This window comes from Aristolochia californica, unplaced genomic scaffold, assembly GCF_029961685.1.
Source record: "Aristolochia californica isolate CCGP_79_NKW_82.1479 unplaced genomic scaffold, dmAriCali1.0.hap1 SCAF_10, whole genome shotgun sequence".
Taxonomy (NCBI): Eukaryota; Viridiplantae; Streptophyta; class Magnoliopsida; order Piperales; family Aristolochiaceae; genus Aristolochia; species Aristolochia californica.
The window spans coordinates 12,118,280-12,137,712 of NW_027181771.1; positions in this window are offsets into that span (position 1 = coordinate 12,118,280).

Below are 19,433 nucleotides of genomic sequence, written 5' to 3' on the forward strand. Positions count from 1 at the left end.
TGATCCTTACATGTTTTAAAAGTGGTCGATATGCATGCTGGAAACAAGTTGAAGGTGCAAATGCCCTCATGATCCAAAAAATTGCAAGGAGAAGAAAAAAATTAAATTCTCAAGTTAACGCGTGGCTGGATATTTACCAGAGCCAAACAACCCAATTTTATTCTATCCTTCAATATCACGGATACTTTTTGGAATTATCTCTCTACGCATTTGTCCATTTCCATTTTGGAAATTCAATTTTTTTTCAAATCCAAACTTTTCCCACTTTTCACAAAAAAAAAAAACGATCACCACAAAATGAAAATTTTAGAGTTCATGTATGCAAAAAAATTTGAAAACTATAATAAATGTAAGTGATGAAACTAAAAATGAACTCCAAACTTTTGTTATCCATGTTTGGGAAATTCCTCTAGTACAACCCCTAATAGCCTAGTGGAATTTAATAAGAAAGCGATTTCTAATTGATCCTAACATGTTTTAAATGTGGTGGAGATGCATGCCAGAAACATGTTGAAGATGCAAATGACCTAATGATCCAAAAATTTCAAGGAGTTGAAAATATTAAATTCTCAAGTTAACGTGTGGTTGGATATTTTACTAGAGCCAAACAACACACTTTTTGCCTATCCTTCAAAATCATAGGTACTTTTTGGAATTATTACTCTCAGCATTGGTGCATTTCCTTTTTGGATGTACAATTTTTTTTTCAAATCCAAACCTGTCCCCCTTTTTTCGTAAACAAAACGATCACAACAAAATGAAAATTTTAGAGTTCATGTATGCAAAAAAATTTGAAAAATATAATAAATGTAAGTGAAGAAAATTATTTTTCACGCACTAAAAATGAACTCCAAAGTTTTTTTATCCATGTTTGAGAAATTCCACTAGTACAACCTCTAATAGTTGGAGGAATTTTATAAGAAAGACATTTCTTATTCATCCTAACATGTTTTAAATGTGGTGGATATGCATGCCAGAAACATGTTGAAGATGCAAATGACCTAATGATCCAAAAATTTCATGGAGTAGAAAAGAAATTAAATTCTCAAGTTAACGTGTGGTTGCATATTTATCGGAGCCAAACAACCGACTTTTTACCTATCCTTCAAAATCATAGAAACTTTTTAGAGTTAACACTTTCAGCATTTGTCCATTTCGATTTTGGATATTCAATTTTTTTCAAATCCAAACTTGTCCCACTTTTCTCGTAAACAAAACAATCACAACAAAATGAAAATTTTAGAGTTCATGTACGCAAAAAAATTTGAAAACTATATTAGATGTAAGTGAAGAAAATTATTTCACGCAGAAAAAATGAACTCCAAAGGTTTGTTCTCCATATTTTGAAAATTCCACTAGTACAACCCCTAATAGCTTGGTGGAATTTTATAAGAAAAAGATTTATAACTGATCCTAACATGTTTTAAATGTGGTGGATATGCTTGCCAGAAACATGTTGAAGATGCAAATGACCTAATGATCCAAAAATTTTGAGTAGAAAAAAATTAAATTCTCAAGTGAACGTGTGGGTGGATATTTACCAAAGCCAAACCACCCAATTTTTGCCTTTCTTTCAAAATTACAGATACTTTTTGGAATTATCTCTCTCAGCATTTGTGCATTTCCATTTTGAATGTTCAATTTTTTTTCGAATCCAAACTTGTCCCATTTTTCTAGTCAACAAAACGATCACAACAAAATTAAAATTTTAGAGTTCGAGTATGCAAAAAAATTTGAAAACTATAATAAATGTAAGTGATGAAAATTATTTCACGCACTAAAAATGAACTCCATTGTTTTGTTATCCATGTTTGGCAAATTCCACTAGTACAACCTAATTAGCATGGTGGAATTTTATAAGAAAAAGATATCAAATTGACCCTAAGATCTTTTAATAGTAGTGGATATGCATACCAGAAACATGTTGAAGATGCAAATGACCTAATGATCCAAAAATTTCAAGGAGTAAAAAAAAATTAAATTCACAAGTTAACGTGTGGTTGGATATTTACGAGAGCCAAGCAACCCATTTTTTGCCTATCCTTCAAAATCACATACACTTTTTGGAATTATCTCTCTCAGCATTTGTGCATTTCCATTTTGGATGTTCATTTTTTTTTCAAATCCAAACTTGTCCCACTTTTCTCGTAAACCAAACGATCACAAAAAAATGAAAATTTTAGAGTTCATGTATGGAAAAAAATTTGAAAACTATAATAAATGTAAGAGAAGAAAATTATTTCACGCACAAAAAATGAACTCCAAAGTTTTGTTATCCATGTTTGGGAAATTCCACTAGTAACCACCCTAATATCTCAGTGGAATTTTATAAGAAAGAGATTTCTAATTGATCCTAACATGGTTTCGATGTGGTGGATATGCATGCCAAAAACAAGTTGAAGATGCAAGTGACCTAATCATCCAAAAATTTCAAGGAGTCGAAAAAAATTAAATTCTCAAGTTAACGCGTGATTGGTTATTTACCAGAGCCAAACAACCCAATTTTTGCCAATCCTTCAAAATCAGAGATAATTTTTGGAATTATCTCTCTCAGCATTTGTGCATTTCCATTTTGGATGTTCAATTTTTTCAAATCCAAACTTGTCCGACTTTTCTCGAAAACAAACGATCACAACTAAATGAAAATTTTAGAGTTTATGTATGAAAAAAAATTGAAAACTATAATAAATACATGTGAAGAAAATTATTTCATGCACTAAAAATGAGCTCCAAAGTTTTTTTAACCATGTTTGGGAAATTCCACTAGTACAACCCCTAATAGCTTGGTGGAATTTTATAAGAAAGAGATTTCTAATTGATCCTAACATGTTTTAAATTTGGTGGATATGAATGCCAGAAACATGTGGAAGATGCAAATGACCTAATGATCCAAAAATTTCATGGAGTAGAAAAAATATTAAATTCTCAAGTTAACGTGTGGTTGGATATTTACCAGAGCAAAACAACCCACTTTTTGCATATCCTTCAAAAACATAGATACTTTTTGGAATTATCACTCTCATCATTAGTGCATTTCCATTTTGAATGTTCAATTTTTTTTCAAATTCAAATGTGTCCCACCTTTCTCGTAAACAAAACGATCACAACAAATTAAAAATTTTATAGTTCCTGCATGCAAAACAATTTGAAAACTATAATAAATGTAAGTGAAGAAAATTATTTCACACATTAAAAATGAACTCCAAAGTTTTGTTATCCATGTTTGGGAAATTCCACTAGTACAACCTCTAATAGCTTGGTGGAATTTTATAAGAAAGAGATTTCAAATTGATTCTGACATGTTTTAAATGTGTTGGATTTCGATGCCTGAAACATGTTGAAGATGGAAATGACCTAATGATCCAACAATTTCATGGAGTAGAAAAAAATTAAATTCTCAAGTTAACGTGTGGTTGGATATTTACCAGAGCAAAACAATAGACTTTTTACCTATCCTTCAAAATCATAGATACTTTTTGGAATTATGACTCTCAGCATTTGTGCATTTCCATATTGGATGTTCAATTTTTTTTCAAATCCAAAGTTGTCCCACTTTTCTCGTAAACAAAACGATCACAACAAAATGAAAATTTTAGAGTTCATGTATGCAAAAAAATTTGAAAACTATATTAGATGTAAGTGAAGAAAATTATTTCACGCAGTAAAAAGGAACTCCAAAGGTTTGTTCTCCATATTTGGAAAATTCCACTAGTACAACCCCTAATAGCTTGGTGGAATTTTATAAGAAAGAGATTTATAATTGATCCTAACATGTTTTAAATGTGGTGGATATGCATGCCAGAAACATGTTGAAGATGCAAATGACCTAATGATCCAAAAATTTCAAGGAGTAGAAAAAAATAAAATTCCCAAGTGAACGTGTGGGTGGATCAAATCAACCACTTTTTCCATTTCCTTCAAAATTACAAATACTTTTTGCAATTATCTCTCTTAGCATTTGTGCATTTCCATTTTGGATGTTCAATTTTTTTTTGAATCCAAACTTGTCCCTCTATTCTCATAAACATAACGATCACAACAAAATTGAAATTTTAGAGTTCGTGTATGCAAAAAAATTTGAAAACTATAATAAATGTAAGTTCAAAAAATTATTTCACGCACACAAAAAGAACTCCGAAGTTTTGTTATCTATCTTTGGGAAATTCCACTAGTACAACCCCAAATATCTTGGTGGAATTTCATAAGAAAGAGATTTCTAATTGATCCTAACTTGTTTTAAAAGTGATGGATATGCATGCTAGAAACATGGTGAAAATGCAAATGACCTAATGATCCAAAAATTTCAAAGAGTTGAAAAAAATTAAATTCTCAAGTTAACGTGTGGTTGGATATACCAGAGCAAAACAACCCACTTTTTGCCTATCCTTCAAAATCACAGATACTTTTTGGAATTATCTGTCTCAGCATTTCTGCCTTTCCATATTGGATGTTCAATTTTTTTTCTAATCCAAGCTTGTCCCACTTTTCCTATAAACAAAACGATCACAGCAAAATGAAAATTTTAGAGTTCGTGTATGCAAAAAAATTAGAAAACAATAATAAATTTAAGTGAAGAAAATTATTTCATGCAGTAAAAATGAACTCCAAAGTTTTTTTATCCATGTTTGGAAAATTCCACTAGCACAACCCCTAATAGCTGGGTGGAATTTTATAAGAAAGAGATTTCTAATAGATCCTAACATGTTTTAAATGTAGTGGATATGTATCCTAGAAACATGTTGAAGATGCAAATGACCTAATGATGCAAAAATTTCAAGAGTAGAAAAAAGTTAATTTCTCAAGTTAACGCGTGGTTGGATATTTACTAGAGCCAAACAACCCACTTTTTGCCTATCCATCAAAATCACAGAGACTTTTTGGAATTATCTCTCTCAGCATTTGTGCATTTCCAATTTGGAAATTCAATTTTTTTTCAAATCCAAACTTGTCCCACTTTTCTCATATACAAAACGATCACAAGAAAAAGAAAATTTTAGTGTTCATCTATGCAAAAAAATTTGAAAACTACAATAAATGTAAGTGAAGAAAATTATTTCATTCACTAAAAATTGAACTCCAATGTTTTGTTATCCATGTTATGGAAATTCCACTTGTACAACCCCTAATAGCTTGGTGGAATTTTATAAGAAAGAGATTTCTAATTGATCCTAACATGTTTTAAATGTGGTGGATATGCATGCCTGAAACATGTTGAAGATGCAATGACCTAATAATCTAATATTTTTTGGAGTAAAAGAAAATTAAATTCTCAAGTTACGTGTGGTTGGATATTTAGCCGAGCCAAACACCCCACTTTTTTCTTATCCTTCATAATGACATATACTTTTTTGGAATTATCTCTCAGCATTTGTGCATTCCCATTTTGGATGTTCAAATTTTTTTCAAATCCAAAAATATCGCACTTTTCTCATAAACAAAACGATCACAACAAAATGAAAATTTTAAAGTTCGTGAATGCGAAAAGAATTGAAAACTATAATAATTGTCAGTGAAGAAAATTATTTCATGCACTGAAAATGAACTCCAAAGTTTTGTTATCCATGTTTGGGAAATTCGACAAGTACAATTCCTAATAGATTGGTGGAATTTTATCAGAAAGAGATTTCTAATTGATCCTAACATGTTTTAAATTTGGTGGTTATGCATGCCAGAAATATGTTGAAGATGCAACTGACCTAATGATCCAAAAATTTCAAGGAGAAGAAAAAAATTAAATTCTCAAGTTAACGTGACGTTGGATAATTATCAGAGCCAAGTACTTTTTCCCTATCCATCAAAATGACAGATACTTTTTGGAATTATCTCTCTCAGTATTTGTGCATTTCCATTTTGGATGTTCAATTTTTTTTCAAATCTAAACTTCTCGTACTTTTCTCATAAACAAAACGATCACAACAAAATAAAAATTTAAGAGTTCATGTACGAAATTGGTTTTTAAAACTACACTTTATGTAAGTGAAGAAAATTATTTCACACACTAAAAAGGAACTCCAAAGTTTTGTTATCCATGTTTGGGAAATTCCACTAGTACAACCCTAATAGCATGGTGGAATTTTATAAGAAAGAGATTTCAAATTGACCCTAACATGTTTTAATTGTAGTGGATATGCATGCCAGAAACATGTTGAAGATGCAAATGACCTAATGATCCAAAAATTTCAAGGAGCAGAAAAAAATTAAAATCTCAAGTTAACGTGTGAGTGGATATTTACAAGAACCAAACCACCCACTTTTTGCCTTTCATTCAAAATTACAGATACTTTTTGGAATTATCTCTCTCAGCATTTGTGCATTTCCATTTTGGAAGTTCAATTTTTTTTCAAATCCAAACTTATCCCACTTTTCTCGTAAACAAAACTATTACAAAAAAATTAAATTTTAGAGTTCGTGTATGAAATTTTTTTTGAAAAATATCATAAATGTATGTGATGAAAATTATTTCGCGCACTCAAAATGAACTCCAAAGTTTTGTTATCCATGTTTGGGAAATTCAACTAGTACAACCCCAAATAGTTTGGTGGAATTTTAAAAGAAAGAGATTTCTAATTGTTCCTAACATGTTTTAAATGTGGTGGATATGCATGCCAGAAACATGTTGAAGATGCAAATGACTTAATGATCCAAAAACTTCAAGGACTAGAAAAAAAATTAAATTCACAAGTTAATGTGTGGTTGGATATTTACGAGAGCCAAGCAACCCACTTTTTTCCTTTCCAGTTAAATGATAGATACTTTTTTGAATTATCTCTCTTAGCAATTGTGCATTTCCATTTTGGATGTTAATTTTTTTTCATATCCAAACATGTCCCACTTTTCTCGTAAACAAAACGATCACAAAAAAATCTAAATTTAAAAGTTCATATATGCAAAAAAATTTGAAAACTATAATAAATGTATGAGAAGAAAATTATTTTACGCACTAAAAATGAACTCCAAAGTTTTGTTATCCATGTTTGGGAAATTCCATTACTAACACTCCTAATAGCTTGGTGGAATTTTATAAGAAAGAGATTTCTAATTGATCCTAACATGTTTTAAATGTGGTGGATATGCATGCCAAAAACGTGTTGAGGATGCAAATGACCTAATCATCTAAAGATTTCAAGCAGTAGAAAAAAATTAAATTCTCAAGTTAACGCGTGGTTGGATATTTACTAGAGCCAAACAACCCAATTTTTGCCAATCCTTCAAAATCACAGATAATTTTTGGAATTATCTCTCTCAACATTTGTGCATTTCCATTTTGGATGTTCGATTCTTTCCAAATCCAAACTTGTCCTAGTTTTCTCGTAAACAAAATGATCACAACAAAATGAAAACTTTAGAATTCATGTATGCGAAAAAATTAAAAACTATAATAAATGCATGTGAAGTAAATTATTTCACGCACTAAAAATGAACTCCAAAGTTTTGTTATCCATATTTGGGAAATTCCACTAGTACAACCCCTAATAGCTTGGTGGAATTTTATAAGAAAGAGACTTCTAATTGATCTTAACATGTTTTAAATTTGGTGGATATGAATGCCAGAAACATGTTGAAGATGCAAATGACCTAATGATCCAAAAATTTCATGGAGTAGAAAAGAAATTAAATTCTCAAGTTAACGTGTGGTTGGATATTTACCGGAGCCAAACATCCCACTTGTTTCCTATCCATCAAAATCATAGATGCTTTTTGGAATTATCCCTCTCAGCAATTGTGCATTTCCATTTTGCATGTTCAATTTTTTTTCAAATCCAAACATGTCCCACTTTCCTCGTATACAAAACGATCACAAAAAAATGAAAATTTTAGAGTTCATGTATGCAAAAAAATTTGAAAAAAATAATAAATGTAAGTGAAGAAAATTATTTCACGCACTAAAAATGAACTCCGAAGTTTTGTTATCCATGTTTGGTAAATTCCACTTGTACAACCCCTAATAGATTGGTGAAATTTATAAGAAATAGATTTCTAATTTATCCAAACATGTTTTAATTGTGTTGGATATGCAAGCAAGAAACATGTTGAAGATGCAAATGACCTAATGATCCCAAAATTTCATGGAGTAAAAAAAAAATTAAATTCTCAAGTTAATGTGTGGTTGGATATTTACCAGAGCCAAACAACCCACTTTTTGCCTATCCTTCAAAATCATAGATACTTTTTGGAATTATCACTCTCAGCATTTGTGCATTTCCATTTGGATGTTCAATTTTTTTTCAAATCCAAACTTATCCCATTTTTCTCGTAAACAAAATGATCACAAAAAAAAGAAAATTTTTGAGTTTTTGTATGCAAAAAAATTTGAAAACTATAATAAATGTAAGTGAAGAAAATTATTTCACGCACTAAAAATGAACTCCAAAGTTTTTCATCCTTGTTTGGGAAATTCCTCTAGTACAACCCCTAAGAGCTTGGTGGAATTTTTCAAGAAAGAGAATTCTAATTGATCCTAACTAGTCTCAAATGTGGTGGACATGCATGCCAGAAGCATGTTGAAGATGCAAATGACCTAATGATCCAAACAAATTTTGGAGTAGAAAAAAAATTAAATTCTCAAGGTAACGTGTGGTTGGATATTTACCGGAGCCAAACAACCCACTTGTTACCTATCCTTCAAAATCATAGATACTTTTTGGAATTATCACTCTCAGCATTTGTGCATTTCCATTTTGGATGTTCAATATTTTTCAAATCCATACTTGTCCCACTTTTCTCGTAAACAAAACGATCACAACAAAATGAAAATTTTAGAGTTCATATAAGGAAAAAAATTTCAAAACTGTATTAAATGTAAGTGAAGAAAATTATTTCACGCACTAAAAATGAACTCCAATGTTTTGTTATCCATGTTTGGGAAATTTCACTACTACAACCCCTAATAGCTTGGTGAAATTATATAAGAAAGATATTTCTAATTGATCCTAACACGGTTTAAATGTGGTGGATATGCATGCCAGAAACTTGTTGAAGACGCAAATGACCTAATGATCCAAAAATTTCAAGGGGTAGAAAAAAATTAAATTCTCAAGTTAGCGTGAGGTTGGATATTTACCAGAGCCAAACAACCCACTTTTTTCCTATCCTTCAAAATCAAAGACACTTTTTGGAATTATCTCTCTCTGCATTTGTGCATTTCCATTTTGGATGTTCAATTTTTTTTAAAATTCAAACTTGTTCCACTTTTCTCGTAAACAAAAAAATAAAAAAATAAAAATTTTAGAGTTTTGAATGCCAAAAAATTTCATAACTATAATAAATTTAAGTGAAGAAAATTATTTCACGCACTAAAAATGAACTCCAAAGTTTTGTTATCCATGTTTGGGAAATTCAACTAGTACAACCCCTAAAAGCATTGTGAAATTTTATAAGAAAGAGATTTCAAATTGATCCTAACATGTTTTAAATGTGGTGGATATGCATGCCAGAAACATGTTGAAGTTGCAAATGACCTAATCATCCAAAAATTTCAGGGAGTAGAAAAAAATTAAATTCTCAAGTTAACGTGTGGTCGGATATTTACTAGTGCCCAAAAACCCACTTTTTGCCTATCCATCAAAATCATAGAGCCTTTTTTTAATTATATCTCTCAGCATTTGTGCATTTCCATTTTGGATGTTCAATTTTCTTTTCAAATCCAAACACTTCCTACTTTTCTCGTAAATAAAAGGATCACAACAAAATGAAAATTTTAGGGTTCATGTATGCATAAAAATTTGAAAACTATAATAAATGTAAGTGAAGAAACTAAAAATGAACTCCAAAGTTTTGTTATCCATGTTTGGGAAATTCCTCTAGTGCAACCCCTAATAGCTTGGTGGAATTTTATAAGAAAGAGATTTCTAATTCATCTTAACCTGTTTTAAATGTGGTGAATATGCATGCCAGAAACATGTTGAAGATGCAAATGACCTAATGATCTAAAAATTTCAAGGAGTAGAAAAAAAATTAAACTCTCAAGTGAACGTGTTGGTGGATGTTTACCAGAGCCAAACCACCCACTTTTTCCCTTAACTTCAAAATTACAGATTCTTTTTGGAATTATCTCTATCAGTATTTGTGCATTTCCATTTTGGATGTAAAATTTTTTTTCGAATCCAAACTTGTCTCACTTTTCTCGTAAACAAAACGATCATAGCAAAATTAAAATTTAAGACTTCGTGTATGCAAAAAAATTGAAAACTATAATAATTGTAAGTGATTAAAATTATTCGACGCACTCAAAATGAACTCCAAAGTTTTGTTATCTATATTTGGGAAATTCCACTAGTACAACCCCAAATATCTTGGTGGAATTTTATAAGAAAGAGATTTCTAATTGATCCTAACAAGTTTTAAATGTGGTTGATATGCAGGCCCGAAAAATGGTCAAAATGCAAATGACCTAATGATCCAAAAATTTCAAGGAGTTGAAAAAAATTAAATTCTCAAGTTAACGTGTGGTTGGATATACCAGAGCCAAACAACCCACTTTTTGCCTATCCTTCAAAATCACAGATACTTTTTGGAATTATCTATCTCAGCATTTCTGCATTTCCATTTTGGATGTTCAATTTTTTTTCTAATCCAAGCTTATCACACTTTTCTCGAAACAAAACGATCACAACAAAATGAAAATTTTTGAGATCGTGTATGCAAAAAAATTAGAAAACTATTATAAATTTAACTGAAGAAAATTATTTCAAGCACTAAAAATGAACTCCAAAGTTTTGTTATGCATGTTTGGGAAATTCCACTAGCACAACCCCTAATAGCTTGGTGGAATTTTATAGGAAAGAGATTTCTAATAGATCCTAACATGTTTTAAATGTGGTGGATATGCATGCCAGAAACATGTTGAGGATGCAAATGACCTAATGATGCAAAAATTTCAAGAGTAGAAAAAAATTAAATTCCCAAGTTAACGCGTGGTTGGATATTTACCAGAGCCAAACAACCCACTTTTTGCCTGTCCATCAAAATCACAAAGACTTTTTGGAATTATCTCTCTCAGCATTTGTGCATTTCCATTTTGGAAGTTCAATTTTTTTTCAAATCCAAACTTGTCCCACTTTTCTCGTATACAAAACGATCACGACAAAATGAAAATTTTAGAGTTCTTGAATGCAAAAAATTTTGATAACTATAATAAATGTAAGTGAAGAAACTAAAAATGAACTCCAAAGTTTTGTTATGCATGTTTGGGAAATTCCACTCGTAGAACCCGTAATAGCTTGGAGAAATTTTATATGAAAGAGATTTCTAACTGATCCTAAGATGTTTTAAATGTGGTGGATATTTATGCCAGAAACATGTTGAAGATGCAAATGACCTAATGATCTAATAATTTTTTGGAGTAAAAAAAATTAAATTCTCAAGTAAACGTGTGGTTGAATATTTACCTGACCCAAACAACCTACATTTTGCTTATCTTTCATAATGACATATACTTTTTGGAATTATCTCACTCAGTATTTGTGCATTCCCATTTTGGATGTTAATTTTTTTTTCAAATCCAAAAATGTCACCCTTTTCTCGTAAACATAACGATCACAAAACAATGAAAATTTTAGAGTTCGTGTATGCAAAAAAGAGAAAACTATAATAATTGTAAGTGAAGAAAATTATTTCATGCATTAAAAATGAACTCCAAAGTTTTTTTTATCCATGTTTGGGAAATTCGACTAGTACAATCCCTAATAGCTTGGTGGAATTTGATAAGAAAGTGATTTCTAATTGATCCTAACTTGACCCACTTTTCTTGTATACAAAACGATCTTAACAAAGTGAAAATTTTAGAGTATATGTATGCAAAAAAAATTGAAAACTATATAATAAATGTAAGTGAAGAAAATTATTGGACGCACTAAAAATGAACTCCAGAGTTTTGTTACACTTGTTTGGGAAATTCCACTAGTACAACCCCTAATAGCATGGTGGAATTTTATAAGAAAGAGATTTCAAATTGATCCTAACATGTTTTTAATGCGGTGGATATGCATGCCAGAAACATGTTGAAGATGCAAATGACCTAATGATCCAAAAATTTCAAGGAGTAGAAAAAAATTAAATTCTCAAGTTAACGTGTGGTCGATATTTACACTCCAACAACCCACTTTTTGCCTATCCATCAAAATCACAAAGCCTTTTCTGAATTATATCTCTCAGCATTTGTGCATTTCCATTTTGGATGTTCAATTTTTTTTTCAAATCCTAATACTTCCTACTTTTCTCGTAATTAAAAGGATCAGAACAAAATGAAAATTTTAGAGTTCATGTATGCAAAAAATTTTGAAAACTATAATAAATGTAAGTGAAGAAACTAAAAATGAACTCCAAACTTTTGTTATCCATGTTTGGGAAATACCACTTGTACAACCCCTAATAGCTTGGTGGAATTTTATAAGAAAGAGATTTCTAACTGATCCTAACATGTTTTAAATGTGGTGGATATGCATGCCAGAAACATGTTGAAGATGCAAATGACCTAATGATGTAATAATTTTTTGGAGTAAAAAAAATTAAATTCTCAAGTTAACATGTGGTTGGATATTTACCCGACCCAAACAACATACTTTTTGCTTATCTTTCTTAATGACATATACTTTTTGGAATTATCTCTCTCAGCATTAGTGCATTCCCATTTTGGATGTTCAAATGTTTTTGAAATCCAAAAATGTTGCCCTTTTCTTGTAAACAAAACGATCACAACAAAATGAAAATTTTAGAGTTCGTGTATGCAAAAAAAAATAGAAAACTATAATAATTGTAAGTGAAGAAAATTATTTCAAGCATTAAAAATGAACTCCAAAGTTTTTTTTATCCATGTTTGGCAAATTCGACTAGTACAATCCCTAATAGCTTTGTGGAATTTTATAAGAAAGAGATTTCTAATTGATCCTGACATGTTTTAAAATTGGTGGCTATGCGTGCCAGAAATATGTTGAAGATGCAAATGACCTAATGATCCAAAAATATCAAGGAGTAGAAAAAAATTAATTTCTCAAGTTAACATGAGGTTGGATAATTATCAGAGCCAATCCACCAACTTTTTGCCTATCCTTCAAAATGACAGATACTTTTTGGAATTATCACTCAGCATTTGTGCATTTCCATTTTGGATGTTTAATTTTTTTCCAATCCAAACTTGTCCCACTTTTCTCGTAAACAAAACGATCACAACAAAATGAAAATTTTAGAGTACAAGTACAAAAAAAAAAATTTTAACTATACTATATGTAAGTGAAGAAAATTATTTCACGCACTAAAAATGAACTCCAAAGTTCTGTTATCCATGTTTGGGGAAATCCACTAGTACAACCCTAATAGCATGGTGGAATTTTATAAGAAAGAGATTTCTAATTGACCCTAACATGTTTTAATTTTAGTGGATATGCATGCCAGAAACATGTTGAAGATGCAAATGACCTACTGATCCAAAAATTTCAAGGAGTAGAAAAAATTAAATTCTCAAGTTAACGTGTGGGTGGATATTTACCAAAGCCAAACCACCCACTTTTTGCCTTTCCAACAAAATTACAGATACTTTTTGGAATTATCTCTCTCAGCCTTTGTGTATTTCCATTTTGGATGTTCAATTTTTTTTTAAATCCAAACATGTCTCACTTTTCTCGTTAATAAAACTATTACAAAAAAATTAAAATTTTAGAGTTCGTGTATGAAAACATTTTTGAAAACTATCACAAATGTATGTGTTGAAAATTTTTTGACGCACTCAAAATGAACTCCAAAGGTTTGTTATCCATGTTTGGGAAATTCCACTAGTACAACCCCAAATAGTTTGGTGGAATTTTATAAGAAAGAGATTTCTAATATATCCTTACATGTTTTACATGTGGTGGATATGCGTGCCAGAAACATGTTGAAGATGCAAATGACCTAATGATCCAAAAATTTCAAGGACTAAAAAAAATTAAATTCGCAAGTTAACGTGTGGTTGGATATTTACGAGAGCCAAGCAACCCACTTTTTTCCTATCCTTCAAAATGACAGATACATTTTGGAATTATCTCTCTCAGCAATTGTGCATTTCCATTTTGGATGTTCAATTTTTTTTCAAATCCAAATATGTCCCACTTTTCTCGTACTCAAAACGATTACAAAATATTGAAAATTTTAGAGTTCTTGTTTGAAAAAAATTTGAAAACTATAATAAATGTAAGAGAAGAAAATTATTTCACGCACCAAAAATGAACTCCAAAGTTTTGTTATCCATGTTTGGGAAATTCCACTAGTAACACCCTTAATAGCTTGGTGGAATTTTATAAGAAAGATTTCAAATTGATCCTAATATGTTTTAAATGAGGTGGATATGCATGCCAAAAGCATGTTGAAGATGCAAATGACCTAATCATCCAAAAATTTCAAGGAGTAGAAAAAAATTAAATTCTCAAGTTAACGTGTGGTTGGATATTTACCAAAGCCGAACACCCCAATTTTTGCCAATCCTTAAAAATCACAGATAATTTTTGGAACTATCTCTCTCAACATTTGTGCATTTCCATTTTGGATATTCGATTCTTTTCAAATCCAAACTTGTCCCAGTTTTTTCGTAAACAAAACGATCACAACAAAATGAAAATTTTAGAGTTCATGTATGCAAAAAATTTTGAAAACTATAATAAATGCATGTGAAGAAAACCATTTCACGCACTAAAAATGAACTCTAAAGTTTTGTTATGCATGTTTGGGAAATTCCACTAGTACAACCCCTAATAGCTTGGTGGAATTTTATAAGAAAGAGATTTCTAATTGACCTTAACAAGTTTTAAATTTGGTGGATATGAATGCCAGAAACATGTTGAAGATGTAAATGACCTAATCATCCAAAAATTTCAATGAGTAGAAAAAAATTAAATTCTCCAGTTAACGTGTGGTTGGATCCCGAGCCAAACATCCCACTTTTTGCCAATCCATCAAAATCACATATACTTTTAGGAATTATCTCTCTCTGCAATTGTGCATTTCTATTTAGGATGTTTAATTTTTTTTCAAATCCAAACTTGTCCCAGTTTTCTCGTATACAAAACGATCACAACAAAATGAAAATTTTAGACTTCGTCTATGAAAAAAAGATTTAAAACTATACTATATGTAAGTGAAGAAAATTATTTCACGCTCTAAAAATGAACTCCAAAGTTTGGTTATCCATGTTTGGTAAATTCCACTAGTACAACCCCTAATAGCTTTGTGATATTTTATAAGAAAGAGATTTCTAATTCACCCTAACATGTTTTAATTGTAGTGGATATGCATGCAAGAAACATGTTGAAGAAGCAAATGAGCTAATGATCCAAAAATTTCAAGGAGTTGAAAAGAATTAAATTCTCAAGTTAACGTGTGGGTGGATATTTACCAGAGCCAAACCACCCACTTTTTGCCTTTCCTTCAAAATTATAGGTACTTTTTGGAATTATCACTCCCAGCATTTGTGCATTTCCATTTTGGATGTTAAATTTTTTTTTTGAATCCATACTTGTCTCACTTTTCTCGTAAACAAAACTATCACAACAAAATTAAAATTTTAGAGTTAGTGTATGCAAAAAAAATTGAAAACTATAATAAATTTTTTTTCAGGCACTCAAAATGAACTCCAAAGTTTTGTTATCCATGTTTGGGAAATTCCACTAGTACAACCCTAATAGCTTGGTGGAATTTTATAAGAAAGAGATTTCTAATTGATCCTAACTTGTTTTAAATGTAGTGGATATGTATGCCAGAAACATGTTGAAGATGCAAATGATGTAATGATCCAAAAATTTCAAGGAGGAGAAAAAATTAAATTCTCAAGTTATAGTGTTGGTGGATAATTTACCAGAGCCAAACCACCCACTTTTTGCCTTTCCTTCAAAATTATTGTTACTTTTTGGAATTATCACTCCCAGCATTTGTGCATTTCCATTTTGGATGTTCAATTTTTTTTCGAATCCAAACTTGTCCCACTTTTCACGTAAACAAAACTATCACAACAAAATTAAAATTTTAGAGTTCGTGTACGCAAAAAAAATTTGAAAACTATAATAAATGTACGTGATGAAATTTTTTTCACGCACTCAAAATGAACTCCAAAGTTTTGTTATCCATGTTTGGGAAATTCCACTAGTATAACCCCAAAAAGATTGGTGGAATTTTACAAGAAAGTGATTCCTTATTGATCCTGACATGTTTTAAAAGTGGTGGATATGCATGCCAGAAACATGGTGAAAATGTAAATGACCTAATGATCCAAAAATTTCAAGGAGTTGAAAAAAATTAAATTCTCAACTTAACGTGCGGTTGGATATTTTTACCAGAGCCGAACACCCCAATTTTTGCCAATCCTTCAAAATCACAGATAATTTTTGGAATTATCTCTCTCAACATTTGTGCATTTCCTTTTTGGATATTCGATTCTTTTCAAATCCAAACTTGTCCCAGTTTTTTCGTAAACAAAACGATCACAACAAAATGAAAATTTTAGAGTTCATGTATGCAAAAAAAATTGAAAACTATAATAAATTCATGTGAAGAAAACTATTTCACGCACTAAAAATGAACTCTAAAGTTTTGTTATCCATGTTTGGGAAATTCCACTAGTACAACCCCTAATAGCTTAGTGGAATTTTATAAGAAAGAGATTTCTAATTGACTTTAACAAGTCTTAAATTTGGTGGATATGAATGCCAGAAACATGTTGAAGATGTAAGTGACCTAATCATCCAAAAATTTCAACGAGTAGAAAAAAATTAAATTCTCAAGTTAACGTGTGGTTAGATATTTACCTGAGCCAAACATCCCACTTTTTTCCAATCCATCAAAATCACAGATACTTTTAGGAATTATCTCTCTCAGCAATTGTGCATTTCCATTTAGGATGTTCAATTTTTTTTCAAATCCAAACTTGTCCCACTTTTCTCGTATACAAAACGTTCACAACAAAATGAAAATTTTAGACTTCGTGTATGAAAAAAAAATTTAAAACTATACTATATGTAAGTGAAGAAAATTATTTCACGCTCTAAAAATGAACTCCAAAGTTTTGTTATCCATGTTTGGTAAATTCCACTAGTACAACCCCTAATAGCTTGGTGAAATTTTATAAGAAAGAGATTTCTAGTTCACCCTAACATGTTTTAATTGTAGTGGATATGCATGCAAGAAACATGTTGAAGAAGCAAATGAGCTAATGATCCAAAAATTTCAAGGAGTTGAAAAGAATGAAATTCTCAAGTTGACGTGTGGGTGGATATTTACCAGAGCCAAACCACCCACTTTTTGCCTTTCCTTCAAAATTATAGTTACTTTTTGGAATTATCACTCCCAGCATTTGTGCATTTCCATTTTGGATGTTCAATTTTTTTTTGAATCCATACTTGTCTCACTTTTCTCGTAAAAAAAACTATCACAACAAAATTAAAATTTTAGAGTTCGTGTATGCAAAAAAAATTGAAAACTATAATAATTTTTTTTTCAAGCACTCAAAATGAACTCCAAAGTTTTGTTATCCATGTTTGGGAAATTCCACTAGTACAACCCCTAATAGCTTGGTGGAATTTTATAAGAAAGAGATTTCTAATTGATCCTAACTTGTTTTAAATGTAGTGGATATGTATGCCAGAAACATGTTGAAGATGCAAATGATGTAATGATCGAAAAATTTCAAGGAGGAGAAAAAAATTAAATTCTCAAGTTATAGTGTTGGTGGATATTTACCAGAGCCAAACCACCCACTTTTTGCCTTTCCTTCAAAATTATAGTTAATTTTTGGAATTATCACTCCTTGCATTTGTTCATTTCCATTTTGGATGTTCAATTTTTTTTCGAATCCAAACTTGTCCCACTTTTCTCGTAAACAAAACTATCACAACAAAATTAAAATTTTAGAGTTCGTGTAAGCAAAAAAATTTGAAAAATATAATAAATGTACGTGATGAAATTTTTTTCACGCACTCAAAATGAACTCCAAAGTTTTGTTATCCATGTTTGGGAAATTCCACTAGTATAACCCCAAAAAGTTTGGTGGAATTTTACAAGAAAGAGATTTCTAATTGATCCTAACATGTTTTAAAAGTGGTGGATATGCATGCCAGAAACATGGTGAAAATGTAAATGACCTAATGATCCAAAAATTTCAACGACTAGAAAAAAATTAAATTCTTAAGTTAACGTGTGGTTGGATATTTACCAGAGCCGAACACCCCAATTTTTGCCAATCCTTCAAAATCACAGATAATTTTTGGAATTATCTCTCTCAACATTTGTGCATTTCCATTTTGGATGTTCGATTTTTTTTCAAAACCAAAGTTGTCCCACTTTTCTCGAATACAAAACGATCACAACAAAAAGAAAATTTTAGAGTTCATGTATGCAAAAAAATTTGAAAACAATAATAAATGTAAGTAAAGAAAATTATTTCATGCACTAAAATTGAACTCCAAAGTTTTGTTATCCTTGTTTGGTAAATTCCACTAGTACAACCCCTAATAGCTTGGTGAAATTTTATAAGAAACAAATTTATAATTTATCCTAACATGTTTTAAATGTGTTTTATATGCAAGCCAGAAACATGTTGAAGCTGCAAATGACCTAATGATCCAAAAATTTCATGGAGTAAAAAAAATTAGATTCTCAAGTTAATGTGTGGTTGGATATTTACCAGTGCAAAACAACCCACTTTTTGCCTATCGTTCAAAATCATAAATACTTTTTGGAATTATCACTCTCAGTATTTGTGCATTTCCGTTTTGGATGTTCAAATCCAAACTTGTCCCACTTTTCTCGTAAACAAAAAGATCCCTAAAAAATGAAAATTTTAGAGTTCATGTATGCAAAAACAATTGAAAACTATAATAAGTGTAAGTGAAGAAAATTATTTCACGCACTAAAAATGAACTCCAATGTTTTGTCATCCTTGTTTGGGAAATTCCTCTTCCTCTTGTACAACCCCTAATAGCTTGGTGGAATTTTATAAAAAAGAGAATTCTAATTGATCTTAACATGTTTTAAATGTGGTGGATATGCATGCCAGAAACATGTTGAAGATGCAAATGACCTAATGATCCAAAAATTTGATGGAGTAAAAAAAAATTAAATTCTCTAGTTAACGTGTGGTTGGATATTTACCAGAGCCAAACAACACACTTTTTACCTATCCTTCAAAATCATAGATACTTTTTGGAATTATCACTCTCAGCATTTGTGCATTTCCATTTTGGATGTTAAATTTTTTTTCAAATCCAAACTTGTCCCTCTTTTCTCATAAACAAAAGGATCACACCAAAATGAAAATTTTAGAGTTCATGAATGCAAAACAATTTGAAAATTATTTCACACACTAAAATTGAACTCCTTAGTTTTGTAATCCATGTTTGGGAAATTCCAGTAGTACAACCCCTAGCAGCTTGGCGGAATTTAATAAGAAAGAGATTTCTAATTGATCCTAACATGTT